Here is a 7,289-nt window from a genome sequence, read left to right as displayed (position 1 = left end):
TATGGCAAATTATATAGGGCTTAAGTGGGTAAGGGTGAATCTATGCTTCATAGACTCTGACGGCCCTTTTGTGTGCAAGGGAGGAGAGGAGAGTAGAAGAGGGGTTAGGAGAGCAGAGGAGCTCTAAGGAGATGCTTGTCTGACAAGTTACTCTGCTCGGTGGGAGATCTCCGAGACGAGGGCGTCCGAGCATTGAAGACAGAGAGAGAGAGGGAGAGAGAGAGAGAGAGAGGGAGAGAAGGAGGGGGGGAGAGTGAGTTATGTGAAGTGAAACGGCCTTTATTTAATTTGAAGTGCCTCCATTCTAGCATGTCTGTGTGTGTCAGAGGTTTGTCATGCAGGGTGGGATTATGTTGGGGCGCGTGTGAATGTATTCTCCAGCTGATCCGGAGGCCCGGGGCCGCCGTGGGCCCCGCGCGCCAGCGCCGCCATGTTCTAGTCTGACGAGCAGGAAGGCTCCCTAACTGGAGACGCCTCGGCGTCGGATTCAACCACTTAAGGGGGGAATTTCACTTTTTAAACGCATCCTGGGCTTCGCTTTCACCGCGACTTTGTTTCATTTGCGCCGTCTGGAGGAACTGGACCTTTTCTGTTTTTCTTTTTACGGATGCAGTATTTTTTTACCAGTGCAATAGGAACAACTGATTGCAAAATGAAGGTCTCTGAATCAAACCACTTATAAAAAAACGATGTGTGGTGCAACACACAAAGCCACAGTACGCATTAAAACGAGCCCTTAACTCTCCTACTGCCAGATTATTTATTTATTTATTGGGTCTGGTGCCATCAAAAAGCGGCTTACCTTTGCGACGTTATAGTAGAAAGATAGACATTTATTTATTTATTTATTTATTTATTTATTTTATTGTGCAATAGTGCACTTTGGTCTGCCAGGCAGCAGAGGGCGGCGTCATGCGAGAATGAATGTGAATTTGCCTGTTATGTGTTGAAGAAGAAGAAGACCAGTCACTGGCTACAGAGCTCCGGGGCCAGAGGAAATCAACAAGGAAGTGAAATTGTCTCCGTTGATGTAACGCATAATGGATTTTTTACACCATCACCGCGGAAAATGTGTTTACAGTACACGGCCGCGCGACCCCTCATCAGCTTACAGTCATCAGACGAACGAACGAACGAGCGCCGTATTGGCATCGAGGTTCTGTAAAAAATGGGGCGAACGTTAACGTTCAAAGCGTGGGGAGAGTTAAAGTCAGATTCATACTTAGTCGTGGATGCAGCGCGTTGTGAGCTTGTAGGTTTGCCAACCTCGGCTGTTCTCGCACAAAGTAGAGTAAGCGTTTCAAAACAGGTTTTGCCCTTTCTTTGTAGCGAAAATAGCTGATCTTCCAGCTCACAACACGAGCCATCGTTATTGCGTCGTGCAGAGCTCTCTATCTCACACACGAACGCACAAACACATGCGCATATCGTCACTGTCGGGCAGAAACCTTATATCTCCAAGTTTCGAATTTGTAAATTTTTTCGCAAAGTAAAGCACTGCTTCATCACACAAGGCCGTCGCTCAAAAGTAGTGAAAACAGCCGATCTACAAGCACACCGCGAGGCGTTGTGTGCTTGCAGATCGGCTGTTTTCACTAGTCAAATCATTTTAAAAATGATAAATACAAAACAAACGGGTTTTGGACATACATGGTTTCCACCTGACAACGACGATACGCACAGCCACACGACGTACAGGCACACTCTCTCTCTCACTCTGCTCTGGGAGATGGGAGTTCTGCACTATTCACAAGTCTCGACTCAGAGGCCTCTTCTTTAAAAGCTCCCTTCAATACAGATTGATTCTCTCCCTTTAGACTACAGATACACAAATGTACGTCCACGACGTGAGTTTGTCTGTGTGTGTGTGTGTGTGTGTGTTTGTGTATACATGTACTTACAGTATTATGTGACATGAGCAAGAGGACAAGTTATGCCGAGCCAAGCGAGTGCACGTCTCAAAGGAAATGTGCAGGTTTGACATGTGGGTGGCGTTGTGTGAAAGTGCACAGACGGAGACACAAGACGGTGGCGGGGTGGCAGGTTACCGGAGGGGACAGACATCAGCATGGAATAGAGGACATTGGGGACAGCAGGTTACCGGAGTGGACAGACGTCAGGACAGCCGTCCTCAGCCAAGCGAGACGAGCGCATCTCAAAGGACATTTATGATGGCATGTAGTGCCGTGGTTTTTAACCTTTTTTTTAAGGTCTGGATTAGCATTAGCATAATGTTGCTGTCGGGCAGAAACCTCTGAATTGTAACTTTTTTTATGTTGTTTTTCCTGCAAATGAATGGGCTATACTGCACCATACTACTGTCGCACAAAATCTGCTCAAATCGTGTCGCTGAAAACATGCGTTTGTGAGCTTGTAGATCAGCTATTTTCAAATACTTTATATACAGTATAGTAGCCCGGATGCAGGGACTTGCAGAGAATGTTAGAGAGGCAGGGGCTGAAACTTCTAAAAGGGCGTTTGGTGAAAATATTGAAAATAGCAGACCTCCAAGCTCACAACGCGTCGCACTGTGACGTGTTTTGAGCTTGGAGGTTGGCTATTTTTGGTACTTGATACCACACTAAACTTAGCATAATCAAGTGAATACTGGAGATGTGGCGTAAGACATGGATTTCTACGCAGGGAGGGCAATTCTTTCAACATAAGATGCTGCATTCAAGTTCAGTAGTTTGGATAAGGCATAAGTCTCTTGAATGCTGCCTTCAGGCATGGGAATGGGGCATTTGCATTTCTTTCACCATAGTTTTCACTATGGTGAAAGAAATAGTCTGGAGAGGGCATTTTTTACAGACGGGTAAAAGGGCAGGGGCTCAAGCCCCCTTTGTTGTCTTTGATGCTTGTCAGGTTGTTTGATAAACTCGATTTGGACCCCATGGCGTTTAAAAGAACCAGGCGGCTATTTGCAACATATATTCGCGTCTATTTGAATGGCGCTTCATATGCAAAATGGGGTCAGACCTATTATTTGGAAATAAAACAAATGTCTTGCGCAAGTGCTGGAATTATTTTGGGCTTCTTTTCATAGACCTGGCCGCTTGTTTCTCTCGTAAGATCCGTCAACACTGAGTTGGAAGTCTGTCCCTATTCACTGTTCTCCTCCAACAATTTGAGTGTGCTTTTATGACACGGCCATTAAACTGAGTGTTGATTCAGTTATTGTATACAACATTTTATATGACACAGTTTATAGCGTGTTATGTTGAAGCTTCTCCTCCTGTGCAATGTGTAGAGATGGCTGTGATCACAGCTTGTACAATGAACATTTTTTTTTCTCCACCTTTTTAAAGTTGAGGGAACATTTGAACAATATGAGAGGTTTTAGCCCTATACCAATTCATAGACAAGAGTGTGTGCACATCTCAAGCCTATATTCAGGCCAAGTGCTGGACATCAAGGTATCAGATAATGGATGGAGAAGAACGCCCGCACACTGTTTATATGCTCCAAAAAAACGTACTTTTATTATAGGCAACTGCAACGTTTCGACTTTACATATTCATCAGGCAAAAGTTTGCCCTATACCAAAACAGCCTATTTTATTTGTATTATTATTATTTTAATTATTTTCTAAAAAACACAAAGTAAAAAGAAAAAAAACAAGCAGGAAACTAGAAAACAAACCAAAGTGTTGTTCGTCCTACCAAAACAAGCAAATGTCCAAAAACACAAAGTAGCCTAGTATACTGTAGGAAGGAAGGAAGGAAATAAAGAAAAAGAAAGAATGGGAACAATTGGGATTCAGGCGAGGTGCCCATGATTTATGAAACCCCCTCTCACAGTAACTGAGTGGTAATGTTCCACTTACCTTACCTGAGGGCTTACACAGTCCTGGAGGAAAGAACACACTCCTGATTACTGTAGGTTGAGGCAGTTTTCAACCCTGTGAGGGGAATGAAGTCTAACAAAGTACCCTCAAATATGACGGTCTCCTGACTGGATTGTAACTTTTAATGACCTTTAACTCAGTGGTGTGTTCTTTTTTATCAGAGGGTATACATTACTTTGATAATTTTTGGAATTCATCAGTGTCACTTCAGACCCTTATTTTTAGACGTATTACTTGGTAGTACCAAGTAATTAGTCTAGCCCTATCACTTCAGTTTAACCACTTAGTCCCTCTAGACTCTAGAGGGACAAAGTGGTTAAACTGAAGTGATATTGATAAGTAGGGTAATCAAACTAAATACTTTTTGGGGCATTCCTTTTCAATCTACACCAAAATAGCTGATTTACAAGTTTAAGTACAAGCTTCTATGAGCTTGTAGATCTGCTATTTTCAAAAGATTTCTGTACATTTTAAAACTTGAAATGGCACATTTTGCACAATGAGTACTTTCTACTTTTGGTAATTTATACTTTTACTCAAGTACATTTTGAATACAGTACTTCTACTTATAACAGAATATGTCTACATTGGAGTATTGCTACTTTTACTTAAGTAAAGAATGTGAGTACTTTATCCACCACTGCAAGTCGTTAAACATCAAGTATAACGCTGTTTTCAATCTGTCATAATGGAAACCGATATTCTCTCAAGGTTTTCTCGTTACATGCTGTATTTTAGGGGGAAATGTTTTTTCTTTTTCCTTTTTTTACGTATTAAGTAAGGTAAAGTAACAATGTAATTCTGGGCTTCCGTGGAAGAAAACATTATTTACAGGGGTGCCCTGAGCCAAAAATATTTGAGAACCACTGATCAACGCGTTGCTCAATCGCACAAGAGCACTTTCCTCACAAATGGGACACCATGTAAAAAGGAAATAAACAGGCTTTCCAAGCGTATAAAAGTTACTGCCAAGAAGCATTGTTAGTTGTGGGAGAAGTACTCAAATGTTTTACTTAAGTAAAAGAATCAATACTGTAATTTAGAAATGCTCTGTTACAAGTAAAAGTCCGCAATTCAAAATGTACTTAAAGTACCGAAAGTAAAAGCACTCATTATGCAGAATGTCCCATTTTAGCAAGTTTTCGAATGTATAAAACCTTTAGAAAATAGCAGATCTGCAAGCTCACAATGCGTCGCATCACAACGCATTGTGAGCTTGTAGATCGGCTATTTTCAAATGGCGAAAATGTATAGGATTGAATTGGATGTATGTTGTGTAATCTACAAAGTAAATGGTAGGCTAACTAAAGTTTTCATACAGAGTAAAAGTACAAAATTTGGATCTGAGATGTAGTGGAGCAAAAGTATTGGAAATTGGAACTACTTAAAGGGTGACTTCACCACTTTTCAACCTATCGTGACTACTAATTGAAGCCGAGGCCGAATTGGACCAAATCGCATGGATGAGCCCTGACAGCACATGGTTGGTTCTACAGACTCCAAATTTCACACGCAGATAGCTCAGACCTTTGCCTACGTTCTTAGCTAGGCCTCGACCCGACCCGATCTGCGGTTTTCCGGAACCAACACGAAAGGTTCGGAATCTCCATATACGGAGTCCTGACTACTAAATTGAAGCCAATGGACGCTGAATCCGAATTGGCCCGAATCGCATGGATGAGCCCTGACAGCACATGGTTGGTGCTACAGACTCCAAATTTCGCACACAGACAGCTCAGACCTTTGCCTACGTTCTTAGCTAGGCCTGGACCCGACCCGATACACAGTTTTTCGGATCCGGCACGAAAGGTTTGGAATCTCCGTATGCGGAGATGACTGACATCGGGCTGTTCCGGAGCAAGCGCTGACTCATTGTGACATCACTTCATAAAAGGCTCTGACATCACATACGCTAGAAAAAAACTAAAGTCTTTCTTTCTCGAGGTGAGCAAAGTTCAGGGTGCTCTTCTGAGCAGTTGGGTTCAGGGGAATTAGCGGGCTGTGCCTTAACCAGGTGAATAATGTGGATAAGCCCGGGCAGTTCCCTCTCACGCTAAACTTAAATAATAAAGGGGAATAAGGAGCCCAGGGGCTAGGGAACTCCGGGGCGCTCTGTAAGTAAAGTAAGGGGTGAGTTACGAAGGCTCTCACTTGCTCTCACGTCATACGGGCAGTTGACAGGTTGCGTATGGTTACGTATTGAATGTTGAAACCCATATATGGAGACACCCGACACATCTCATTAAGTCTTCGGAATCTCCTTATGCGGAGCTGATTGTTGACATCAGGCTGTTCCGGAGGGAATCGGCGCAAGCGCTGACTCATTGTGACATCACTTTATAAAAGGCTCTGACATCACGTACACCACATGAGTCAATGGGCATAAATGGACACAGGCAGACAGATGGTCAAAACGGGTCCTATGACAACAGGTATAATGGGGTTTGCATTAAAGGGGGAACCGGCACTGTCTGCAACACAGTTGGAGGCACAGACAGATACAGAGATCTCCATAATGGGCATAAAGGGACACAGACAAACAGATACAGAGATCTCCATATGGGCATAAAATGGATGCAGACAGACAGATACAGATATCTCCATATATGAGTATAAATGGACACAGGCAAACAGATGGTCAATACGGGTCCTACAGATAACTCCATATATGGGCATAAATGGACACAGGCAAACAGATGGTCAAAACGGGTCCTACAGAGATTTCCATATATGGGCATAAAATGGACGTAGACAGACAGATATCTCCATATATGGGCATAAATGGACACACGCAAACAGATGGTCAAAATGGATCCTATGACAACAGGTATAATGGGGTTTGCATTAAAGGGCGGGGCATTCATTCCCTATTTACATTGTTCCCGAGTTGGCCAGGGCGCCGACTAGACGCTCGGCCGCCCATCTCCATATATGGGCATAAAATGGACGTCAGGGTTTCCTGCAGCACTTTACAGGCCAGGCGCCCCGCCCGGCCTGAAAACCCCCCCGCCCCCCCAAGGGTATTAAAAAAAAAAAAAAATTTTTTTTCTCAAAAAAACTTTTTGGACCTCCAACAATGTACTAGGCATGATCGCGATCGCGAAATTGCATGTTTAACCCCCATACCAACCCTATCTTTCAAACATGGCAGCCATGTTTGTTTACATTTGAAGAAAACATAAGGGCTGGTATCTCCTGAATGCAGGAAATACTCAAGTAAAGTGCAAATACCTGAAAATCTCCTTTGTACAGTATAAGTACAGTACTTAAGTAAATCTACTTAGTTACTTTACACCAATGTTTCTTTTTGAGCGGTGGTCACACCGTCTCCATAGCGTGGCCGTGTGTGTAGGTATGTATGTTTGTTTGTTTGTTTGTATGTGGGTTTGTATGTGGGTCTGTATGTAGCCTGTGGTGTAGTACCTTTTCTGGCCACACATGT

The sequence above is a fragment of the Nannobrachium achirus genome (genome assembly GCF_963921795.1).
Source record: "Nannobrachium achirus genome assembly, chromosome: 24".
Classification (NCBI taxonomy): Eukaryota; Metazoa; Chordata; class Actinopteri; order Myctophiformes; family Myctophidae; genus Nannobrachium; species Nannobrachium achirus.
Note: the sequence above shows the minus strand (reverse complement) of the source record.